This window comes from Pseudophryne corroboree, chromosome 5, assembly GCF_028390025.1.
Source record: "Pseudophryne corroboree isolate aPseCor3 chromosome 5, aPseCor3.hap2, whole genome shotgun sequence".
Classification (NCBI taxonomy): Eukaryota; Metazoa; Chordata; class Amphibia; order Anura; family Myobatrachidae; genus Pseudophryne; species Pseudophryne corroboree.
In genome coordinates, this window is record NC_086448.1 from 414,786,938 (window position 1) to 414,813,947 (window position 27,010).

At 43.9% G+C, this 27,010-nt stretch overlaps 1 protein-coding gene and 4 pseudogenes across 1 annotated transcript in view; 3 read left to right on the top strand and 2 right to left on the bottom strand.

The window, feature by feature from the left end:
* LOC134929608 (collagen alpha-2(VI) chain-like) overlaps positions 1-27,010 on the top strand; it is a 69,896-nt gene that overhangs the window by 37,145 nt on the left and 5,741 nt on the right. The window lies entirely within an intron of this gene.
* LOC134930132 (5S ribosomal RNA) lies at positions 13,840-13,958 on the bottom strand (annotated as a pseudogene).
* LOC134931505 (5S ribosomal RNA) lies at positions 14,158-14,276 on the bottom strand (annotated as a pseudogene).
* LOC134931506 (5S ribosomal RNA) lies at positions 20,375-20,493 on the top strand (annotated as a pseudogene).
* On the top strand, positions 20,693-20,811 carry LOC134930133 (5S ribosomal RNA; annotated as a pseudogene).

Here is a 27,010-nt window from a genome sequence, read left to right on the forward strand (position 1 = left end):
ACGTGCCTGGTGCTGTACCATAGAGTGCAGGGCTTACAGGGCGGGTGTGACTACACTTCCTTACTATCCCCCTTCTGTCTGTTATTCTTGCATTTTCTTTTACTGTGAAAAGTGCTGACATGGCAGGTAAAGGGTCAAAAGCAGCACAGAAAGTTTTCACATGTAAAAACGTGCTGCAAAGTTCACACAGGGACAGTCAGAAAATTCCCTGTTATGTGAGGATTGTGGGTCTGAGCCATCTGCTCAACCCTCACAGCAGCTGCAGGAAGTTCCTGTTTGGACTACTCAGCTTACGGATGTAATGTCTCTGTTAACCAAGGAACTGGAGGCTTCTCGTCAAGATAGAGAAGCTTCCAGGTCCCAACACCTTGTCCAAATCCCTGAGCTTGAACTAGCATGAACTCGGTCCCTGGGAAGATCAGTCGAGGGCCTCCCTAAGGCAATAATCCCTTTCCAAACCCGTCCTTAATTTCACCTTCGCAGGTTTCAAAATATACGTTATGGTAAGAACTTACCGTTGATAACGTGATTTCTCTTATGTCCACAGGTATCCACAGGATAACATTGGGATATTGTCGAGCGACAGCGAAAATGGCACCAACACGGTCACGAGCTTTCTGGCCTCCCAGGATGCATTGGGGCCTCCACTATATAGTCCCGCCCACTGACTCAGTCAAATCAGTTCTTTCCACAGCGATTTTAGGCAGGAACATTAGGTAGAGACCTGTACAGGCGGTAAGAACACACATGCACACCCTTCCATTCAAGAAGGAAGAGGTTTTAGTGATTGTCTAGATCCTCAAATCAGATGCGTCAGGGTGGGATGCCTGTGGATACCTGTGGACATAAGAGAAATCACGTTATCAACGGTAAGTTCTTACCATAACGTATATTTCTCTGGCTGGGTCCACAGGATTATCCACAGGATAACATTGGGATTCCCAAAGCCATTTTAGTGGTGGGGACGCTCCTGATTGCACAGGAGGACCTTTCGCCCGAAGTCTGCGTCATGAGAGGCAAAAGTATCCAAGGCATAATGTCTGATGAATGTGTTTATGGAAGACCATGTGGCTGCCCTACATATCTGTTCTGCTGAAGCACCCTGCTGCGCTGCCCAAGAAGGACCTACCTTACGTGTAGAGTGTGCAGAGACATTAGCCGGAATAGGGAGATCTGCATGAGAATAAGCTTCTGATATTACCATTCGGAGCCATCTCGCCAGCGTCTGTTTTCTAGCAGGCCAACCTCTCCTATGGAATCCGTAGAGGATGAAGAGAGAATCTGTTTTCCTGATGGCACTAGTACGATCTATGTAGATTCTTAAAGCCCGGACCACGTCCAGCAACGCTTCTCCCGCAGATAGTCCCGATACCTGAAAAGCTGGGACTACAATTTCTTCATTCAGGTGAAACTTTGATACCACCTTTGGAAGATAGCTAGATCTCGTTCTGAGAACCACTCTGTCTGGAAAAATACTTAGGATAGGAGACTTACACGATAATGCTCCTAAATCTGACACTCTTCTGGCTGACGCCATTGTCAGTAAAAAAAGAACTTTAACCGTTAACCACTTAAGATCTGCTCTCTCAAGTGGTTCAAACAGAGGACCCCGGAGAAATTTAAGAACTAAATTCAAATCCCAGGGAGCTGCAGGAGGAACAAATGGAGGTTGAATATGTACTACTCCTTGGAAAAATGTACGTACATCCTGTAGGTCAGCAATCTTCTGCTGAAACCATACAGTCAACGCTGAGACTTGCATCCTCAAGGAGGCAGCTTTCAACCCTTTATCCAATCCTGCCTGAAGGAAATCCAAAATCCTAGCTACTTTAAAAGATCTTGGATTGTAATTTTTTCCAGTACACCAGTGAATATAGGCTTGCCATATTCTATGATACACACGAGCCGAAGAAGGCTTTCTTGCTCTAAGAATGGTTTGGATTACTTGTTTCGAAAATCCTTTAGCCTCTAAGATAGAGGTTTCAACAGCCACGCCGTCAAAGATAGGCGATCCAGATGAGTGTGATAACAAGGACCCTGCATTAACAGATCTGGACGTTGAGGGAGCAGTATCGGTGCTTCCATGGACATTCTCAACAGATCTGTGTACCAATGCCTTCTTAGCCAAGCTGGAGCTATTAGAATGATTGCTCCTTTTGCCTGCTTTATCTTTCTCACTACTCTGGGTAACAGAGATATTGGAGGGAACAGATATGCCAGCTGAAACCTCCATTCTACTGACAGTGCATCTACCAGGACCGCTCCTGGGTCCCTTGTTCTTGATCTGTACCTCGGAATTTTGTTGTTTAGACGAGACGCCATAAGGTCTATCTCCGGTAGACCCCATCTGTTCACCAGTGTCTGAAACACTTCTTGGTGTAGTGCCCATTCGGTTTCCTGAATGGTGTGCCGACTGAGAAAATCCGCTCCCCAATTTAGTACACCCGGGACAAATACTGCTGACAATGCCGGGAGATGGAGTTCTGCCCATTTTAGAATGGGAGTTACTTCCCCCATCAGACTCTTGCTGTGAGTTCCTCCTTGATGATTGATGTATGCTACTGCCGTCGCATTGTCTGAGCGGATCTGGACTGGTCTTCCTTGTAGATTGTCCTTTGCCTGAACTAGAGCCAAGTAACCGGCCCTTATCTCCAACAGATTTATCGGCAGGCGACTTTCCCTTGCGGTCCATTTTCCCTGGAACCATAGGCTTCCGAGTACCGCCCCCCAGCCTTGCAGTCTGGCGTCTGTTGTCAGGACTTGCCACTTTTTTATCCAAAAGGGTCTCCCCTTGTTTAAATGGTCTGTCTGTAGCCACCACGCTAGAGACCTTTTTACATTTACTGGAATCTTTATCATCTGTTTCTTTATCGTTTGATGATTTCCGTTCCATTTGGACAAAATTAGATGCTGCAACGGTCTGGAGTGGAATTGCGCATGTTCCACCATGTCGAAGGTTGATACCATCAGACCCAACAGTCGCATTGCTGCATGGACTGACATTGTCTGGGCTTGCAACGCTTCCTGAGCCATGACCTGCACCTTGACTATCTTTTTCTCTGGTAAGAGAACTTTCTGTAGGTCTGAATCCAATATGGCCCCCAAATGAACCATCCGCTGTGACGGATTCAGGGACGACTTCTCCCAATTTATGAGCCACCCGTGTCTCTGTAAACAAACTATCGTCTGTTGGAGATGGCTCAACAGTAAATCTTGCGACTGTGCTAAGATTAACAGGTCGTCGAGGTATGGGAATATTCTTATCCCTTGTTTGTGCAGACAAGCTGCCATCACCACCATGATCTTGGTAAATACCCTGGGTGCTGTAGCTAGCCCGAAGGGCAGAGCTTGGAACTGGAAATGTTCCTGGAGGATGGCAAACCTTAGGTAACACTGATGTGATAGCGCTATAGGTACATGTAGGTAAGCATCCCGTACATCCAGAGATACCATGTAATCTCCCGGTTCCATAGCCAACATTATGGAGCGTAACGTCTCCATGTGGAACTTCGGGATCCATATGTATCTGTTCAACATCTTCAGATTTAGAATTAGTCGATATGACCCATTTGGTTTCTGGATTAGAAATAGATTGGAGTAAAACCCCTGTCCCTTTTGTGATGGAGGTACTGGGACAATCACACCTGACTGCAGTAATTTTTGGACTGCTTCTTGCAGGGCATTGGCCTTCGACTCTATACGAGACAGGCTGGTGCAAAAAAATCTTTGAGGAGGCTGCCTCCTGATTGGGAACCCATACCCCTGAGATACTACCTTCTGCACCCAGGCATCTGCTGTTGACTGTTGCCATATGTGTGCAAATTGCAGGAGTCGGCCCCCAACCCTGGAATCCTCCAGGCGGAGGCCCGTCTCTTCAGGCTGAGGGTTTCTGTTCAGGTTTGGAAGCTGGCTTTTTGCTAGCCCACTGCTTCCTACCCCTGGATTTAAACTGGGGTTGTTTAGGCTCCTCTTTAGCTTTTGCTTTGCTTTGCCAGCGAAATGAGCGAAATTTTAAACCCTTGGACTTCGGGTTATAGGTAGCCGGAAATCTGACCTTTTTCGATTCAGCCTCTGATTCTAGGATATCCGATAAAGGTTTTCCAAATAATATATTACCCACAAAAGGCAATGCTTCCAATTCTTTCTTGGATTCTGCATCTGCCTTCCAGGTACGTAGCCAAATTGCTCTGCGAGCGACTACTGTCAAGGCTGAAGCTTTAGAAGCAACTGTACCTACATTAATTGCTGCTTCTTCCAAATACTGGGCAGATTGTCTTAAACGGCAAAAACGATCCTCTTGCTCCCCAGTAGGAGAAGGGATGCTGTTCTCTAGTTCCTCTATCCATTCGCCCATAGCCTTTGCTACCCAGGCCGAAGCCATAGCAGGTCTTACCACTGCTCCTACTAGAGAAAAAATATTTTTCAAAAGGCTCTCTACCCTTCTGTCTGTGAAAGAGGTAGATGACAGTGGTAAAGCAGATTTATGCACGAGTCGCAGAACATGTGCATCTACTTTTGGAGGAACTTCTCTCTTCGAACAATCTCCAGCAGGAAATGGATAATAAGAATCCCATCTCTTAGGAATCTTGTGCTTTTTACTGGGCGCTGCCCAAGACTCATCCATCATTTCAGTCAACTCATCTGACGCTAGAAATTCAGCTTTCACTGATTTTGTTCGTTTAAATACAGGTGCTTTTGCTTTTAACTCTGTCTTGGCTGGCTCTTCCAAAGAAAGCACAGCCTTTACGGCATTAATAAGTTCAGCTACATCTTATGAACTAAAGCTCTGCGACTGATCATCATACGGAGTTGAATCTACCGTTTCCTCATCATCATCCGATGTATCATCTTGTGTAGTCTGCCACACAGACGTATCTGTCTTAGTCTTACCTGCCCCTTGGTTGCTTGTAGAGGCTACTGGAACCAAACCATAGGAAGGGAGCTGCATGTATGGGTTCATAGTGTAACCTAACCCTTGAAGTGGTGCTACCGGAGCTAACCTGTCCGCTATTGAAGACAGAGTCTTTGCGAACATTTTCCATGGTGGCTCTGTTGGTGGTTGAACTACCTCCTGTTTTTTACTTCGCTGAAAAGCGAAACAGTTCGCACACAAACCCTCATAAGTGACCAATTGATTCATATCAATTACCCCTGACTTACAAGATAAGCATGTTAGGGCTATAGGAGTGCTTGATAAATTCTCCTCATCACTTTTGCCGCTCACAGACATGGTATTAACCTGTTACCGACTACACAATTTGTGACTGAAGAACACCCTATATGTCAGTATATAGAGGTGAGATCAATCTGACCACAGTGCACCTGATTTGAGGGTCAGAACAGGACTGACATTACACAGAAAAGTCAGCACACATACTAGCAGTCAGTCACATGTTAAAGCATTAGACATTGTCATATGAGAATACAACCTCCATAACAACCTATACATAAGTAGGAAACTTGTACTTCTGATTTAACTGGCTCTTTTTTCAACATAACATGCCGAAAACACAGTAATACACAGGTCTCATATGCAATAGGTACTAAAAATTACCAATGCATACTAACAAGTAGAAGGAATTTTTAGTACTGTATACCCTGCCTCCAGAGAGCGGGATACAGGGAGACTCACCACACTTCCATATCCAAGCAAATACGCTCGTAAGATGCCGAGTGGATTCAGACGCTACTGGTGTACACTGCCGCTCTTGATAACTGATAACGGACACGGACGCTCACCAACGGACACGGACGCTGAGCGACTTCCACGTGTATGCAGACGCTAAGGCCTGCGACTCGGTCTGGGCGGGTTATATCCAGTGTACACAACCGCAGCATCTAAGCTGCGACCGAGTACCCTCATGGTAGCGTCTGAGCCGGAAGTGAGGTCATTCAGTTCATGAAACGAGAGACACGCGGGAACTGGCCATGAACTCGGAGGAGGGACGGCCAGGAGAGCGTCTGAAACCCCCTGTTGACTTAAACTCCCAGGATCGCGGCCTCTACCTAGTCCTGGCGCCTATGATCCCCGGAGCGTAGCGCTGTCACACTCGAGATGTTCGGTGCATCAACATACTGTTTGTAGTCTCCACCAAATCAGTGTAGCTGTGTCCTGACCCCTCTAGTAAGAGGAAGTCCATAAACTCACCAACATGCTCCGGCCACAGCCTGGTTACGTCTACTGGACCTGCTAGAACATCCGACACAGCCGCCCGTCGAGACAGCCCTGATACCCGAAGGTAAGCGTTGTTGCGACCCAGTGGGGACTTGTTGGAGCGACTTTCTAATATGCGTTTAAGACGCTGTTAAGAGAAGTCGCTCTAAAAAACATTATAGTAAGTCTATAAAAATAAAGTAATGAAAACTTGAGGCTGCTCTCACAGCAGCCCTGTGACCATGCGGCTTCCTGCCGCACCAAGCAAAAAACGGATTTGACTGAGTCAGTGGGCGGGACTATATAGTGGAGGCCCCAATACATCCTGGGAGGCCAGAAAGCTTGTGACCGTGTTGGTGCCATTTTCGCTGTCGCTCGAGAATATCCCAATGTTATCCTGTGGATAATCCTGTGGACCCAGCCAGAGAAAAAGAAGTTGCTATCCTCAGTGTTACACGACTCTGACAATGATATGCCTCTCTTGGAGGAGGCGGAAGATATACAGGATTCAGATGTCGAACAGGTTTATGAGGAATCTGAACCAGTGCCTCAGGGTATCGAAGGTGCTTATTACAGCCATTCGTTTGGTGTTAAAGGTGGAAGAGCCGGAACAGGGCACTTCACGTTCTTTGAGGTTCAGCACCAACCAAAAACTGACAGCGACCTTTCCAGTTTCGAATGAACTGGATGCGCTCCTGACGGCAGCCTGGAAACACCCGGATGAAAATTCAGGTATAGAATTTTTTTTTGTCTTCCTTTCCTTTTCCCGCAGATAGCAGAAAACGATATGAGACCCCTCCAATTGTAGACCCCTCGGTATCTCGTCTGTCCAAAAAGACAGTTCTGCCAGTTCCAGGAGCAAACTCGCTGAAGGAACCGTTAGATAGAAAGTTGGAGACTACCTTGAACATGATTTACTCGGCGGTGGGGGTTTTGCATCGCCCGGCGCAGGTAGGTTGTCGGGTCAACAAGGCTATGGAAGCCTGGGCGGAGCAATTGTACTCAGGTTTGCATGACGATTTGCCTCCTGATCAGCTGATACCTTTGGCAGAACATATTCGCGAATCAGCTTTATATTTTTGTGACGCCTCCAAGGATGTCTGTATCCTCGGAGCCAGAATTTCTGCTTTGGCTATCTCAGCCTGCAGAGCTCTCTGGCTGCGGCAGTGGCAGGTGGATACTGACTCCAAGAGGGCAGCAGAGGCGTTGCATTTTACAGGAGAGGTCCTGTTCGGTAAGGATCTTTATACCTGGATTTCTCAAGTCATTGGAGGTAAGTCGACTTATCTTCCTACAGCTGCTCCAGCTCCTCGACGGAACTATACAGGACCTTCCTTTCGATCCTTTCGTGCCCCTTCCAGGTTTGGAAGCCATGCCAGGGGAGGAGCTTTAGTCACCCGTGACTCTCGAGGCAGAGGTTCAAGGGCCTCAACCCAGCCAGATGGTAAGTCTTCAACCACACCCACTGCATGACGGGTTTCCCTCTCACCTGGGGGACCCCAGAGTGGGAGCTCATCTGTGGGATTTGAAGGAGGTCTGGGTACAGTCCTGTCCAGATGCTTGGGTCAGGGATCTTATTAGTTACGTTTACAAACTCGATTTTCAAATACAACCGCCTCAATGTTTCTTCACCACAGGTTTGCCAGCTTCCGACGACAGGAGGGTCATCTTGCAAGCGGCGGTCCAAAAACTTCTGTCTGCAAGAGTGTTGGTACCTGTTCCCTCACATCAACGGAGACAGGGCTATTACTCAAACCTGTATCTCATACTGAAGCCGGACAGCTCGGCCAGGCCAGTTCTGAACTTAAAGGATCTCAATATTTTTTTGAGTATGTACAGCTTCAAAATGGAGTCCCTTCAGTCTGTTATAGCCGGTTTGGAACAGAACGAGTTCATGGCGTCCTTGGACTTTAAAGATGCCTACTTATATGTTCCCATTTGGCCTCCACATCAGGCTTTTCTCCGGTTGGCTATACAGGATGCTCATTTCCAGTTCCAGACCCTTCCGTTTCGGTCTCTCTTCAACCCCTAGTGTGTTCACAAAGATCATGGCAGTCATGATGGCCCTACTTAGAGTGCAGGGAGTGACGATTGTCCCCTATCTGGACGATCTGCTGCTGATGGCCCACTCTGCAGACCAGTTGCTTCAAAATATCCGGATAACCTAAGACCTTCTGTTTCAGAATGGGTGGACCTGAACTTCCTGAAGTCTCATTTATGCCCCTCGCAACGGTTACTGTTCTTGGGGATGATCCTCGACACGGTCTGTCAGAAGGTTTTTCTTCCTCAGGACAAGATCCTCTCTCTTCAGACATTAGTGAGGTTGATCCTTCAACACCGTCGGGTATTGGTGTATCTGTGTACCCGCCTCCTGGGGAAGATGATGGTAACATTCGAGGCCCTTCCATACAGACGGTTCCACTCAAGGCCCGTCCAGCTGTGTCACCTACTTCAGTGGTCCGGGGCTCATCTATTTCTTCATCAGTGGGTGACGCTGTCTGCAAAGGCATGGTGGCTAAATTTGACTCATCTGTTGGAAGGAAAACTGTTTGTTGTTTGGTATTGGACTCTACTCACCACAGACGCGACGCAAGCCTGTGAGGGTGGGGGGCAGTGACCCTGGAACACCGGTTTCAGGGGTGCTAGTCATCCCACAAATCCGCTCTCCTGATAAACATACTCGAATTGCGGGCAGTGTGCAACGCCCTACTTCAGGCAGATCACCTGCTTCGTGGTCGGGCACTCAGAGTTCAGTCCGACAATGCTACGACTGTGGCATACATCAACCGTCAGGGCAGCACTCGCGGCGATGAGAGAGGTCACCAACCACCTCCTCTGGGCAGAGGCAATGCTCTGGCCTTGTCGACAATCTTCATTCCGGGGGTAGAAAATTGGGAGGCCGATTATCTCAGCCGCCAGGACATGCACCCAGGAGAGTGGACACTCAATCCTCAGGTGTTTCGTCAGCTGGTCCGCAGGTGGGGAAGACCACAGATCGACCTCATGGCGTCACACATGAACCATTAACTGCCTCTTTACTACTCTCAGATGAGAGACCCGGTGGCAGAAGCCGTGGATGCCATCACGGCTCCTTGGAACTTCCAGTTTATCTCTTTCCTCCTTTCCCATTACTAACTCGGGTTCTGCAACGCATAAAGAGAGAAAATGCGCTGGTCCTCTGGATTGGCCACACGAGTTGGTACTCGGCCCTACACCTGTTGTCTGTAGCAAAGCCTTGGCCCCTACCACTACGGATGATCTACTACAACAGAGTCCTTTTCTTTATCCAGACTTACGCAGGCTAAGTTTGATGGCGTGGCTGTTGAGAAGGCCATCTTGAGGAGAAAGGGGATTCCTCATACGGTTATACCTACTATGCTCCGAGCTCAGAAGTCAGTCACATCGTCTCACTATTACCGCATTTGGAAAGCTTATGTGGCCTGGTGTGAGTTTTCCCCTTCGGTTTTTCACTTAGCCCGCCTTCTTCATTTTCTGCAGGTTGGTTTCTCGGCAGGGCTGAGACTGGGTTCGCTAAAGGTTCAGGTCTCTGCTCTCTCTATTTTCTTCCAGAGGAAATTAGCCTTGCTGCTGGAAGTTCAGACCTTCTTTCAAGGGGTTTTCTGAATACAACTTCCCTTTCGCCCTCCGCCGGCTCCATGGGACCTCAACCTGGTCTTTTCTACAGTCTCCGTTATTTGAGCCTCTGGAGTCAGTGGAGATGAAATATCTCACCTGGAATGTGGTCCTTCTCCTGGCTTTGGCCAGATGGGTGTTGGAACTTGAGGCTCTCTCTTGCCGACCTCCTTACCTGGTGTTCTATGAGGATAGAGCTGAGCTTCGTACTCACGTGTCGTTTCTCCCAAAGGTGGTGTTCGATTTTCACATCAATCAGCAGTTTGTGGTTCCGGCCCTCTAGGCAGATTCACCGGATTCCAAGTCTTTGGATGTTGTCAAAGCACTCAGGATCTATGTAGATAGGACTTCTGCTATTCGAAAGTCTGATTCCTTATTTGTTCTGTATGATGCTGCCCGTCCTGGATGGCTGGCTTCCAAGCAGACGTTAGCACGTTGGATTCATCTGACCATCAGACAAGCTCATTTGGCGGTTTCTTGAGAGCCTCCATCTTCCTTTTTGGAGCACTCTACGGGCCCTGTGGGACCCTCGTTGGCGGCCGCACGCGTGGTTTCCATGACCACTTTATGTCGCGCTGCCACTTGGTCGGGCTGAGATACATTTATCAGGTTTTACAGGTTTGATACTTTTACGGCCTCTGCATCGCAGTTTTGCAGGACTCTCTGTGCTCTCCCACCCATCATGGGAGCTCTGGGATGTCCCTACTGTAACTGCTTTCCAGTGTTCCCTAGTGGATGAAGGAGAAATCAGGATTTTGGTACTTACTGATAAATCCCTTTCTCCGATTCCACAGGGGACACTGGACATACACCCAGCACTGTTTTCCTGCCTCCTTCACTTCTCTGTTTGCTTGTCACTGAGTGACTGCTAGTTTTGTTCATATTCACCTTCCTTGGTGTTATCTTGTTTTAGGTGACTTAATTAACCTCCTCTGCTTTAACGTTGGTTTCTTCCAGCTCTCCTCAGGCACAGTTTTAGTAGACTGGCTTGGAGAAGGGACATAGTAGGGGAGGAGCTAGTCACATTGATAAAATTTAAAGTACCAGTTCCCAGTTTCTGCCTACTATATCCCCACTTTAACTGCTCTCCAGTGTCCCCTGTGGAATAGGAGAAAGGGATTTATTGGTAAGTAACAAAATCCTGATTTTTGGCATGGCCATTCCCCAAGAGAAATCTTGAGCCCTGGTACAACAACTTCCCGGGGGCCTCCCTGGAGGGGGTTGGGCTGCACCTCTTTGGGGGCGTGTCTGTCTGTACAGTATGTATGTTTAGGAAGGAACCAACCAACAGTAAACTGTTGGCTAATAATGACTAATATATTATTTGTTTTATACAGTATATCTATATGTACAGTGACATTGTGTCTCCTCAAGAGCTTCCTGCAGCTCTCAGGTCTCGTCTGAGAGTTTTCCAGCACTGTACAATCTGACCTGATCTGTACGATCTGATCTATACACAACAAATCAGCAATGAAGGAAGTTACACAGATTTGTGACCCCATTATAAAAATGGAAACCTAGAGATAACATACCTATTTTAAAAACAGAAACAAAACACGAATATAATTTATAGGCTGTCACTGTTTGAATGAGTCCCTACTGATGCCATAACCACAGCATAGAGGCCCTTATTACCTCCCATTCTGTCAGATGATTATTAAACATTTGCCCTAAGATAGAGTCCTGTCTCTTCCTCCAGTGATCATTGTCCGTACATTCACTTTCAAAACCCCTCAGCTGCTTCAAAACACCCTGACAATAAATCTATAACCTCCCCCTTAGAGATGCGCAGTTGTATACAGATTTTATCACTGTCCAAAGTGCAAAACTCCAGTCCCAACATCTAAACTTCTGAAAGCGGGACACCGAGCGCCCCAAAAAAGGGTTCATGATCTTGTGGGGAGTGGGCATGACCTCACTCTGGGGTCATGTCCAGCACTTGGTGAGCCCTGCCCCCGACTCTCTGACTGACTGACCCACAGCAAAGATAGAGCTTCAAAGTTCAGGATCCTGGAGGCGAAAGACTTGCGAGATGATAATGTCATCATATCGAGAGAGACCAGTAGCTCCACAGCGGATGTGGTGACAAGTGAAAGCACATTTATGGAAGGAACATACACTTTGATCGCTACCCCACACCACAACTGATCAGACACCCCACACACACATATAAACATGCGTTTGTGCCTGACTGCAGCGTTTTAATGAAAAGATTTTCATTAAAAACTTTTTAGGAAAGTTTAAAAAAGAAAAGCAAGCAGTGTAAACTTGTATGCCCCGGGTTCCCTAGCATGACTAGGCCTGGGTATTTAGAATCTGACTCCCGCTCTCGGGAGATCTGATTGTTGGGTATCCCCAGAATATATGCAGGGGGACACTCTTGCTTTCAGTAACAAAAGTAACCCTCATAGGCAGAGGCGTAGCTTGAGACATGACACCCGGAGCAGGGTCATGTCACGGCGCCCCCACCCACCACCACACACACACACACACACACACGTACGTACGTACGTACGTACGTACGTACGTACGTACGTACATAGATTCACACACATTTAGGCACAGACATACATAAACACACAAATACAGTATACACAGATATATACACACACACATATACACCCAGACTTACATAAACACACACATACTGTATACAAAGATATATATATATATATATATATATATATATATATGTGGACAGGGGATGAGGTAGTGGAGAGCGACCAATGGTGCCAATAGATTGCTAAAAGCAGTATATATATAAAAAAATATAGATTTATTGTAGTGGAACGCACTATACAAAATACTGGTTATAAAGACATGATTATAAAAACATATAAGTTCATAAAAAGAGTATATATATGACCCATACGAAAAATCAGTGAGATAAAAGAAAATTAAAAAATGGTATTTAAAAATTTTTTGGGGAATAAAAGGAAAAAAGCATGGTAACATAAAACCCTATGTGTTATTTAAAAACCTAAAAGTATCACTCCAGTATAGAAGGTACAAGATACTAAACAGGTTAAAAAGGCACACGGGAATATAGGCTTTCAAAAACTTTTTTAAAAAATAGAGGAATCAGAAAAATAGCTTAGCTTTGTGGTGAGGTTAGATCAAGGAATAGCACCCAACGCGTTTCGTCCTATCTGGACTTCATCAAGGGGTGATTTGAGACTAGAGACAGACCTTACTTATATACCAGAAATGACAGGAAGTGATGTAAACCTCATTTCCTGTAATCAATTAACATGACTTATTTAAATGCTATAAAAACTGTGTAATATCATGCTGTGTTAAATACAGTTATTTGATTTAAGCTATGGAGAGGAGAAACGAGTGAAAAATATTGTCAGAAATAGCTGAAATACATTAAAGACGCTCAGAGCCGCAGACTTCCGGTCCGGGCTCTGCGTAACGTCATATCCGCCCCTCTTCCGGTGTCCGGCGCTTCGTACTGCGCCTGCGTAGGTTCTGTGCGGCGGAAGTTCACTGTGTTGTTTATACTCTCCGGGGCGGTTGCCTGGATACCCGGCGGACGTGTTGAATGGCAACGTTAGAATCTCGCGCCCGCCATGTTACTGTAGTCTGAATACATAGTGGACCAATGTTTGTGGCGGACATGTTTTAAGAGTCTATATCCATAGAATGTTGTCTGTTTTTCAAGTTGGATCCAAACTTTGGTCAGCTCCGGATTATATAGAAAACAGAGGAAGGATCGATTCAGTATAACCGGGCAATAATTATAAATGTAGAAGACAAGGTTGCTGGATTAAAATTGTATAAAAATTGGGGATTTACGATAAATATGATAACCCATTATAAACATGAGACATTAATAGGAAGGAGGAAAAAATATATATATTCTTATATACATATATACTAAGGGAATATAATCTGCTGCTGGGGATAAAACCTTTAGTGATGCACTGGAGTAAATAAAATATACATAAAAAAATATATATTTATGAAAAAATATATATATAAAAAAATATGAAAAAAATAATACATATATACACATTAGTAGGTCATTCATAAGTTGTTCCATCATGTATTTACAACACCCGGTCTTCCAAGTAGGTCTCCCATCCTTGTACTAGCCGAGCCCAGCCTTGCTTAGCTTCCAAGATCGGACGGTATTGGGCGTCTCCAGGCTGGTATGATTGTAATAGTAATGTGGAAATATAGGGATAGACCTTAAGTGTAAATAACAGACTGATGACGAGAGTTATTTAATACTTTTATAGTATAGTTTTATTGTAATGGGGATACCTAACCTAAAAATAATGTGGTAAGAGAGACAACATGTATCAAGAATAAGGATAGGGATAGGAATATTTCTGGGTTTTGGGGATTCCTTGTGCAATCTTTTCTTACAGCACCTGGTCTCCCCTGGCGGTCACCCATCCAGGTACTGGTCAGGCCCAACACTGCTTTGCTTCCAAGATCGGCCGGAATTGGGCATGTCCAGTGTGGTATGGCTGTAACGAGGAAGCAGAGTTTTTCTTGCAAACCCAGGACGAGAAGGGAGAAATAGGGGAGAAGTTGGGATTGAGATAGTACGAAGAATAGGTAGCTTACGTTACAAGAAGGGTGCTATTTCGTATCCTTCGTTGAAGCCATCTGGATGGAGAGTGTTCAATTCGTAAATCCAGAACATTTCTCTCCTGGAAAGGAGGTTGGAAAGGTCACCCCCTCTTTCTCCCAACGATACCAATTCGATGCCTTTAAAGGTTAGTGTCTCTGGATCCGAGTTGTGGCATTGATGGAAATGTCTCGATACTGCGTGTGTGAGGACTTTGTTCTTTATATTCCTAATGTGTTCTTGGATGCGAAGTTTCAGGATTCTTTTGGTTTTGCCAATATACTTCAGACCACAGGGACACTCCAGAAGATATATTACAGATGATGTGTTACAGTTGATGAACTGTTTGATTCGGTATTCCTTCTTGGTGTTAGTGTTATTGAAGGTTTTCCTGTTATGGTGAAGATATTTGCAAATGTTGCACTTTCCACACTTAAAACTGCCCACACATTTCGGCATCGGATTCCTAATTTCAGGGTTTCTTAGCATGCTGGGTGCCACCAAGTCTTTCAAGCTTTGTGATTTTCGGAATACTAATTTGGGTTCTTTGGTAAGGTATTCCTTTAGAATGGGGTCCATGAGTAAGATGTGCCAGTGTTTTTTGAGTGTTTGTTTGATGAGTTTCTCATGTCTGCTGTATGTCGTAATGAACTTGACATTGTCTTCCCTATTTTCCTTAGCTTTATATTGCAGAAGTTCACCCCTTTCCAATTCTTTTGTTCTAGCCATAGCTCCTTCCAGGAGTTGTGCAGGGTAACCCTTTTCCTTGAATCTCTCCTTGTAGATTTCCAGTTGTTGATCTCTTTCTTCCTTTTTCTTGCAGTTGCGTGCTATTCTATTGAACTGCGAGAATGGGATATTGTCTTTCCAATGTTGTCGGTGATTGCTCTTGTAGTGCACGTAGCTATTCATATCCACCTTCTTAATAAAATTGCTCGTGATAATATCACAACCTGAGTGCGTCAGGACCAGGTCTAGAAATTCAATCCTTTCAGTGTCCTCCATTGCTGTGAAACTGAGATTCATATCATTTGTCGAGATGTGTGTTAAAAACTCTTTAAAGATCTGTTGCTCCCCTTCCCATACGATCAAAATGTCATCAATATATCGTTTATAAAAGATAATGTTATGTTGGTACGGATTGTTTGTAAAAATATGTTTGTTCTCCCACTGTCCCATAAAAAGATTCGCGAAGCTGGGTGCAAAGATAGTCCCCATGGCTGTTCCACAGACCTGGAGATAAAATCCATCTAAAAATTTAAAATAGTTGTGTTTTAAAATGAAAAGCATAATCTCGCACAGGAAAAGTCTGTGATCCTCTGTGATTAGATGGTCTTTGCTGAGGAATTCGTTGCATGCTTCAATCCCTTTATCATGCTCTATGCAAGTGTATAGAGATTGCACATCTATTGTAACCCATCTATATGTATCTTTCCACTGGAAGTTCTCCATCATGTTTAGAACCGTTGTAGTGTCTTTCAGATAAGCCGGTAGTTCTATGACGTATTTTCTTAAAAAGAGGTCCACATATTCCGAAAGGTGTGAAGTCAGGGAATCGATACCTGCCACTATGGGTCTTCCCGGGGGATTTTCCAAAGACTTATGTATTTTCGGGAGGAAGTAAAAAATGGGGGTGGTGGGGTTGGAGTTTAAAAGATACTGGAATTCCTCTTTGGTGATGATTTCACGTCTAAAACCTTTTAAAAGCATCGTCCTCAATTCTTCCACAAAGGTTTCTTTTGGGTCGTATTGTAATGGAATATATGAGGCTCTATCACCCAGTAGTCTGTTAGCTTCTGCGGTATAGGCCTCTCTATCCATAATGACCAACCCCCCCCCCTTTGTCAGCCGCTTTTACAACAATGTTTTTATTTTCCTGAAGTCTTTTTATTGCTTCTGTCTCTTTATTAGTGAGATTTCTTTCCTTGATTGGTGTGGTGGTAGTATCACAGAGGTCCTTTTTTACTAGGTCATAGAACAAGCCCACATAATGTCCCTTAGATTCAAGGGGGTAAAATTTAGAAGTGGGCTTCAAGCCAGATTTTGATTGTTCATAGTTTTGTATGATTGCATCCTCTTTTTTAAGGAAATGGCGTTTAAGGGTAATTTTCCGTATGAATTTGTTTAAATCAATGAAGACATCAAATTTGTTCATTCCTTTGGTGGGTGCAAACGAAAGGCCTTTATTTACAAGGTAGTTTCGTGTTCCGTCAATACGTGGCTGGAGAGGTTATATATACCTTTAGGGGCAGCTGGTTCTATTCGAGATTTCGTCTTTTGAACAGGTTCTTTCCTCCTTCCCCCACGGCATCCTCTTCTTCTTCGAACCTTCTTTTCCGTGGGGATATGTTGGTGGTTTTCCATTTTTCTGTGGTCCTTGTCGTGCCTCTGGGATGGTGAGAAGTGCCTGGAGATAAAAAAGGTTCCTCTGTGTTGGAATCCAGTCTCTTTAATGTCGAGAATCGATTTGTGGTTCTGATAGGGTTCAAGGGCTTGCCCCTTGTGGTGGTCTGCGGATATCTCTGTTTCTTGGGGATGGATTGTCAGTAGTCCCTTGTTCCTTTTGGCTCCTGTCGTTCTCCTCTATTAAACCTGCTCCAGTTTTTCACCATATTGTTCTCATAGTCCTGTCTGTCTCTAGTAAACTTTTTTTCTTTGTTCTTGATCACTTCTTCCTCTATGCGTTCTAGTTTCTTATTTAGAACTTTTTCGTTGATTCTGAAATCCTCTTTATCCTTATGTATTTCCATTTTGTTCTCAGCCTCCTTTATCTCTAAATCCAGGTCTGAGATAATGCGTTTCTTTTCTGCTATAAGTAGTTTCATAAGGTTAATGGAACAATTATGTAATGTGTTGTCCCACTCCTTCATAAAATCCTGATTGTCCATACCGAAGGTAGGTTGTTTAGATAGCCTGAGCCCTCTGGGGATCCTGTTTACACTGACATAGTGTTCCAGGCCCCTGATGTCCCACCATGCTTTGACTTCCTTTGTCAGTAGTCTTTCTATGCTCCAAAACATATCGTCGAGATGGTTAGTGTTCTGTTCAATCTCTGGTATGACAGTTTCATTGAAAATTTTTTGGCATAAGTTACTCCTTTTGTTGGTGCGTTCCTTTGTTCCAAACATTCTGTGTGTGATGCTGGTCAAATCCAGGCGGCTGAAAGCAATAATACCAAGAAAGAAATTGTGTACTGGAGAGATATCAGCGCCACGGATGCAGTATCTTATGTGTGACAACTAGAATGGGAACACTACAAGTAGTGTACAAAAAACCGCTTATTGCATTTGCACTCCCTATTTATATATCAGGGTGTCAGCTCATTTACCTCAAATGAATATAGGTATTGGTACTGTTACCTATAGAAAATGGTTATGTGGACAGGGGATGAGGTAGTGGAGAGCGACCAATGGTGCCAATAGATTGCTAAAAGCAGTATATATATAAAAAAATATAGATTTATTGTAGTGGAACGCACTATACAAAATACTGGTTATAAAGACATGATTATAAAAACATATAAGTTCATAAAAAGAGTATATATATGACCCATACGAAAAATCAGTGAGATAAAAGAAAATTAAAAAATGGTATTTAAAATTTTTTTGGGGAATAAAAGGAAAAAAGCATGGTAACATAAAACCCTATGTGTTATTTAAAAACCTAAAAGTATCACTCCAGTATAGAAGGTACAAGATACTAAACAGGTTAAAAAGGCACACGGGAATATAGGCTTTCAAAAACTTTTTAAAAAAATAGAGGAATCAGAAAAATAGCTTAGCTTTGTGGTGAGGTTAGATCAAGGAATAGCACCCAACGCGTTTCGTCCTATCTGGACTTCATCAAGGGGTGATTTGAGACTAGAGACAGACCTTACTTATATACCAGAAATGACAGGAAGTGATGTAAACCTCATTTCCTGTAATCAATTAACATGACTTATTTAAATGCTATAAAAACTGTGTAATATCATGCTGTGTTAAATACAGTTATTTGATTTAAGCTATGGAGAGGAGAAACGAGTGAAAAATATTGTCAGAAATAGCTGAAATACATTAAAGACGCTCAGAGCCGCAGACTTCCGGTCCGGGCTCTGCGTAACGTCATATCCGCCCCTCTTCCGGTGTCCGGCGCTTCGTACTGCGCCTGCGTAGGTTCTGTGCGGCGGAAGTTCACTGTGTTGTTTATACTCTCCAGGGCGGTTGCCTGGATACCCGGCGGATGTGTTGAATGGCAACGTTAGAATCTCGCGCCCGCCATGTTACTGTAGTCTGAATACATAGTGGACCAATGTTTGTGGCGGACATGTTTTAAGAGTCTATATCCATAGAATGTTGTCTGTTTTTCAAGTTGGATCCAAACTTTGGTCAGCTCCGGATTATATAGAAAACAGAGGAAGGATCGATTCAGTATAACCGGGCAATAATTATAAATGTAGAAGACAAGGTTGCTGGATTAAAATTGTATAAAAATTGGGGATTTACGATAAATATGATAACCCATTATAAACATGAGACATTAATAGGAAGGAGGAAAAAATATATATATTCTTATATACATATACACTAAGGGAATATAATCTGCTGCTGGGGATAAAACCTTTAGTGATGCACTGGAGTAAATAAAATATACATAAAAAATATATATTTATGAAAAAATATATATATAAAAAAATATGAAAAAAATAATACATATATACACATTAGTAGGTCATTCATAAGTTGTTCCATCATGTATTTACAAACAAACATATTTTTACAAACAATCCGTACCAGCATAACATTATCTTTTATAAACGATATATTGATGACATTTTGATCGTATGGGAAGGGGAGCAACAGATCTTTAAAGAGTTTTTAACACACATCTCGACAAATGATATGAATCTCAGTTTCACAGCAATGGAGGACACTGAAAGGATTGAATTTCTAGACCTGGTCCTGACGCACTCAGGTAGTGATATTATCACGAGCAATTTTATTAAGAAGGTGGATATGAATAGCTACGTGCACTACAAGAGCAATCACCGACAACATTGGAAAGACAATATCCCATTCTCGCAGTTCAATAGAATAGCACGCAACTGCAAGAAAAAGGAAGAAAGAGATCAACAACTGGAAATCTACAAGGAGAGATTCAAGGAAAAGGGTTACCCTGCACAACTCCTGGAAGGAGCTATGGCTAGAACAAAAGAATTGGAAAGGGGCGAACTTCTGCAATATAAAGCTAAGGAAAATAGGGAAGACAATGTCAAGTTCATTACGACATACAGCAGACATGAGAAACTCATCAAACAAACACTCAAAAAACACTGGCACATCTTACTCATGGACCCCATTCTAAAGGAATACCTTACCAAAGAACCCAAATTAGTATTCCGAAAATCACAAAGCTTGAAAGACTTGGTGGCACCCAGCATGCTAAGAAACCCTGAAATTAGGAATCCGATGCCGAAATGTGTGGGCAGTTTTAAGTGTGGAAAGTGCAACATTTGCAAATATCTTCACCATAACAGGAAAACCTTCAATAACACTAACACCAAGAAGGAATACCGAATCAAACAGTTCATCAACTGTAACACATCATCTGTAATATATCTTCTGGAGTGTCCCTGTGGTCTGAAGTATATTGGCAAAACCAAAAGAATCCTGAAACTTCGCATCCAAGAACACATTAGGAATATAAAGAACAAAGTCCTCACACACGCAGTATCGAGACATTTCCATCAATGCCACAACTCGGATCCAGAGACACTAACCTTTAAAGGCATCGAATTGGTATCGTTGGGAGAAAGAGGGGGTGACCTTTCCAACCTCCTTTCCAGGAGAGAAATGTTCTGGATTTACGAATTGAACACTCTCCATCCAGATGGCTTCAACGAAGGATACGAAATAGCACCCTTCTTGTAACGTAAGCTACCTATTCTTCGTACTATCTCAATCCCAACTTCTCCCCTATTTCTCCCTTCTCGTCCTGGGTTTGCAAGAAAAACTCTGCTTCCTCGTTACAGCCATACCACACTGGACATGCCCAATTCCGGCCGATCTTGGAAGCAAAGCAGTGTTGGGCCTGACCAGTACCTGGATGGGTGACCGCCAGGGGAGACCAGGTGCTGTAAGAAAAGATTGCACAAGGAATCCCCAAAACCCAGAAATATTCCTATCCCTATCCTTATTCTTGATACATGTTGTCTCTCTTACCACATTATTTTTAGGTTAGGTATCCCCATTACAATAAAACTATACTATAAAAGTATTAAATAACTCTCGTCATCAGTCTGTTATTTACACTTAAGGTCTATCCCTATATTTCCACATTACTATTACAATCATACCAGCCTGGAGACGCCCAATACCGTCCGATCTTGGAAGCTAAGCAAGGCTGGGCTCGGCTAGTACAAGGATGGGAGACCTACTTGGAAGACCGGGTGTTGTAAATACATGATGGAACAACTTATGAATGACCTACTAATGTGTATATATGTATTATTTTTTTCATATTTTTATATATATATATTTTTTCATAAATATATATTTTTTTATGTATATTTTATTTACTCCAGTGCATCACTAAAGGTTTTATCCCCAGCAGCAGATTATATTCCCTTAGTGTATATGTATATAAGAATATATATATTTTTTCCTCCTTCCTATTAATGTCTCATGTTTATAATGGGTTATCATATTTATCGTAAATCCCCAATTTTTATACAATTTTAATCCAGCAACCTTGTCTTCTACATTTATAATTATTGCCCGGTTATACTGAATCGATCCTTCCTCTGTTTTCTATATAATCCGGAGCTGACCAAAGTTTGGATCCAACTTGAAAAACAGACAACATTCTATGGATATAGACTCTTAAAACATGTCCGCCACAAACATTGGTCCACTATGTATTCAGACTACAGTAACATGGCGGGCGCGAGATTCTAACGTTGCCATTCAACACGTCCGCCGGGTATCCAGGCAACCGCCCCGGAGAGTATAAACAACACAGTGAACTTCCGCCGCACAGAACCTACGCAGGCGCAGTACGAAGCGCCGGACACCGGAAGAGGGGCGGATATGACGTTACGCAGAGCCCGGACCGGAAGTCTGCGGCTCTGAGCGTCTTTAATGTATTTCAGCTATTTCTGACAATATTTTTCACTCGTTTCTCCTCTCCATAGCTTAAATCAAATAACTGTATTTAACACAGCATGATATTACACAGTTTTTATAGCATTTAAATAAGTCATGTTAATTGATTACAGGAAATGAGGTTTACATCACTTCCTGTCATTTCTGGTATATAAGTAAGGTCTGTCTCTAGTCTCAAATCACCCCTTGATGAAGTCCAGATAGGACGAAACGCGTTGGGTGCTATTCCTTGATCTAACCTCACCACAAAGCTAAGCTATTTTTCTGATTCCTCTATTTTTTAAAAAAGTTTATGAAAGCCTATATTCCCGTGTGCCTTTTTAACCTGTTTAGTATCTTGTACCTTCTATACTGGAGTGATACTTTTAGGTTTTTAAATAACACATAGGGTTTTATGTTACCATGCTTTTTTCCTTTTATTCCCCAAAAAATTTTTAAATACCATTTTTTAATTTTCTTTTATCTCACTGATTTTTCGTATGAGTCATATATATACTCTTTTTATGAACTTATATGTTTTTATAATCATGTCTTTATAACCAGTATTTTGTATAGTGCGTTCCACTACAATAAATCTATATTTTTTTATATATATACTGCTTTTAGCAATCTATTGGCACCATTGGTCGCTCTCCACTACCTCATCCCCTGTCCACATAACCATTTTCTATAGGTAACAGTACCAATACCTATATTCATTTGAGGTAAATGAGCTGACACCCTGATATATAAATAGGGAGTGCAAATGCAATAAGCGGTTTTTTGTACACTACTTGTAGTGTTCCCATTCTAGTTGTCACACATAAGATACTGCATCCGTGGCGCTGATATCTCTCCAGTACACAATATATATATATATATATATATATATATATATATCTTTGTATACAGTATGTGTGTGCACTCGGCAGTCCATCCATAATTGTATACCACCTACCCGTGTTTTTTTTTTCTTTCTTCTTTGTACATACTACTATAGTATAGTAGCTTACTGTAGCAGTCTGCGGTGCTGCTGAGCTGACAGTGTCCAGCAGGTCCGTCATCAGTCATCATTACCTAATAAATATATTATCTACCTGTCCGGCTGCAGTACTAGTGATATTATATATACATACATATATATATTGATTTCATCTCATTATCAATCATCCAGTCTATATTAGCAGCAGACACAGTACATTAGTCCACGGCTGTAGCTACCTCTGTGTCGGCACTCGGCAGTCCATCCATAATTGTATACCACCTACCCGTGGTTTTTTTTTTTTCTTTCTTCTTTGTACATACTACTATAGAGTATAGTAGCTTACTGTAGCAGTCTGCGGTGCTGCTGAGCTGACAGTGTCCAGCAGGTCCGTCATCAGTCATCATTACCTAATAAATATATTATCTACCTGTCCGGCTGCAGTACTAGTGATATTATATATACATACATATATATATTGATTTCATCTCATTATCAATCATCCAGTCTATATTAGCAGCAGACACAGTACGTTAGTCCACGGCTGTAGCTACCTCTGTGTCGGCACTCGGCAGTCCATCCATAATTGTATACCACCTACCCGTGTTTTTTTTTTTTTCTTTCTTCTTTGTACATACTACTATAGTATAGTAGCTTACTGTAGCAGTCTGCGGTGCTGCTGAGCTGACAGTGTCCAGCAGGTCCGTCATCAGTCATCATTACCTAATAAATATATTATCTACCTGTCCGGCTGCAGTACTAGTGATATTATATATACATACATATATATATTGATTTCATCTCATTATCAATCATCCAGTCTATATTAGCAGCAGACACAGTACGTTAGTCCACGGCTGTAGCTACTTCTGTGTCGGCACTCGGCAGTCCATCCATAATTGTATACCACCTACCCGTGGTTTTTTTTTTTTCTTTCTTCTTTGTACATACTACTATAGAGTATAGTAGCTTACTGTAGCAGTCTGCGGTGCTGCTGAGCTGACAGTGTCCAGCAGGTCCGTCATCAGTCATCATTACCTAATAAATATATTATCTACCTGTCCGGCTGCAGTACTAGTGATATTATATATACATACATATATATATTGATTTCATCTCATTATCAATCATCCAGTCTATATTAGCAGCAGACACAGTACGGTAGTCCACGGCTGTAGCTACCTCTGTGTCGGCACTCGGCAGTCCATCCATAAGTATACTAGTATCCATCCATCTCCATTGTTTACCTGAGGTGCCTTTTAGTTGTGCCTATTAAAATATGGAGAACAAAAATGTTGAGGTTCCAAAATTAGGGAAAGATCAAGATCCACTTCCACCTCGTGCTGAAGCTGCTGCCACTAGTCATGGCCGAGACGATGAAATGCCAGCAACGTCGTCTGCCAAGGCCGATGCCCAATGTCATAGTACAGAGCATGTCAAATCCAAAACACCAAATATCAGTAAAAAAAGGACTCCAAAACCTAAAATAGAATTGTCGGAGGAGAAGCGTAAACTTGCCAATATGCCATTTACCACACGGAGTGGCAAGGAACGGCTGAGGCCCTGGCCTATGTTCATGGCTAGTGGTTCAGCTTCACATGAGGATGGAAGCACTCAGCCTCTCGCTAGAAAACTGAAAAGACTCAAGCTGGCAAAAGCACCGCAAAGAACTGTGCGTTCTTCGAAATCCCAAATCCACAAGGAGAGTCCAATTGTGTCGGTTGCGATGCCTGACCTTCCCAACACTGGACATGAAGAGCATGCGCCTTCCACCATTTGCACGCCCCCTGCAAGTGCTGGAAGGAGCACCCACAGTCCAGTTCCTGATAGTCAGATTGAAGATGTCAGTGTTGAAGTACACCAGGATGAGGAGGATATGGGTGTTGCTGGCGCTGGGGAGGAAATTGACCAGGAGGATTCTGATGGTGAGGTGGTTTGTTTAAGTCAGGCACCCGGGGAGACACCTGTTGTCCGTGGGAGGAATATGGCCGTTGACATGCCTGGTGAAAATACCAAAAAAAATCAGCTCTTCAGTGTGGAGGTATTTCAACAGAAAAGCGGACAACAGGTGTCAATCCGTGTGTTGCCTTTGTCAAGCTGTAATAAGTAGGGGTAAGGACGTTAACCACCTCGGAACATCCTCCCTTATACGTCACCTGCAGCGCATTCATAATAAGTCAGTGACAAGTTCAAAAACTTTGGGAGACAGCGGAAGCAGTCCACTGACCAGTAAATCCCTTCCTCTTGTAACCAAGCTCACGCAAACCACCCCACCAACTCCCTCAGTGTCAATTTCCTCCTTCCCCAGGAATGCCAATAGTCCTGCAGGCCATGTCACTGGCAATTCTGACGATTCCTCTCCTGCCTGGGATTCCTCCGATGCATCCTTGCGTGTAACGCCTACTGCTGCTGGCGCTGCTGTTGTTGCTGCTGGGAGTCGATGGTCATCCCAGAGGGGAAGTCGGAAGACCACTTTTACTACTTCCAGTAAGCAATTGACTGTCCAACAGTCCTTTGCGAGGAAGATGAAATATCACAGCAGTCATCCTGCTGCAAAGCGGATAACTGAGGCCTTGACAACTATGTTGGTGTTAGACGTGCGTCCGGTATCCGCCGTTAGTTCACAGGGAACTACACAATTTCTTGAGGTAGTGTGCCCCCGTTACCAAATACCATCTAGGTTCCACTTCTCTAGGCAGGCGATACCGAAAATGTACACAGACCTCAGAAAAAGACTCACCAGTGTCCTAAAAAATGCAGCTGTACCCAATGTCCACTTAACCACGGACATGTGGACAAGTGGAGCAGGGCAGGATCAGGACTATATGACTGTGACAGCCCACTGGGTAGATGTATGGACTCCCGCCGCAAGAACAGCAGCGGCGGCACCAGTAGCAGCATCTCGCAAACGCCAACTCTTTCCTAGGCAGGCTACGCTTTGTATCACCGCTTTCCAGAATACGCACACAGCTGAAAACCTCTTACGGCAACTGAGGAAGATCATCGCGGAATGGCTTACCCCAATTGGACTCTCCTGTGGATTTGTGGCATCGGACAACGCCAGCAATATTGTGTGTGCATTAAATATGGGCAAATTCCAGCACGTCCCATGTTTTGCACATACCTTGAATTTGGTGGTGCAGAATTTTTTAAAAAACGACAGGGGCGTGCAAGAGATGCTGTCGGTGGCCAGAAGAATTGCGGGACACTTTCGGCGTACAGGCACCACGTACAGAAGACTGGAGCACCACCAAAAACTACTGAACCTGCCCTGCCATCATCTGAAGCAAGAAGTGGTAACGAGGTGGAATTCAACCCTCTATATGCTTCAGAGGTTGGAGGAGCAGCAAAAGGCCATTCAAGCCTATACAATTGAGCACGATATAGGAGGTGGAATGCACCTGTCTCAAGCGCAGTGGAGAATGATTTCAACGTTGTGCAAGGTTCTGATGCCCTTTGAACTTGCCACACGTGAAGTCAGTTCAGACACTGCCAGCCTGAGTCAGGTCATTCCCCTCATCAGGCTTTTGCAGAAGAAGCTGGAGACATTGAAGGAGGAGCTAACACGGAGCGATTCCGCTAGGCATGTGGGACTTGTGGATGGAGCCCTTAATTCGCTTAACAAGGATTCACTGTGGTCAATCTGTTGAAATCAGAGCACTACATTTTGGCCACCGTGCTCGATCCTAGATTTAAAGCCTACCTTGGATCTCTCTTTCCGGCAGACACAAGTCTGCTGGGGTTGAAAGACCTGCTGGTGAGAAAATTGTCAAGTCAAGCGGAACGCGACCTGTCAACATCTCCTCCTTCACATTCTCCCGCAACTGGGGGTGCGAGGAAAAGGCTCAGAATTCCGAGCCCACCCGCTGGCGGTGATGCAGGGCAGTCTGGAGCGACTGCTGATGCTGACATCTGGTCCGGACTGAAGGACCCGACAACGATTACGGACATGTCGTCTACTGTCACTGCATATGATTCTCTCACCATTGAAAGAATGGTGGAAGATTATATGAGTGACCGCATCCAAGTAGGCACGTCACACAGTCCGTACTTATACTGGCAGGAAAAAGAGGCAATTTGGAGGCCCTTGCACAAACTGGCTTTATTCTACCTAAGTTGCCCTCCCACAAGTGTGTACTCCGAAAGAGTGTTTAGTGCCGCCGCTCACCTTGTCAGCAATCGGCGTACGAGGTTACATCCAGAAAATGTGGAGAAGATGATGTTCATTAAAATGAATTATAATCAATTCCTCCGTGGAGACATTGACCAGCAGCAATTGCCTCCACAAAGTACACAGGGAGCTGAGATGGTGGATTCCAGTGGGGACGAATTGATAATCTGTGAGGAGGGGGATGTACACGGTGATATATCGGAGGATGATGATGAGGTGGACATCTTGCCTCTGTAGAGCCAGTTTGTGCAAGGAGAGATTAATTGCTTCTTTTTTGGTGGGGGTCCAAACCAACCCGTCATTTCAGTCACAGTCGTGTGGCAGACCCTGTCACTGAAATGATGGGTTGGTTAAAGTGTGCATG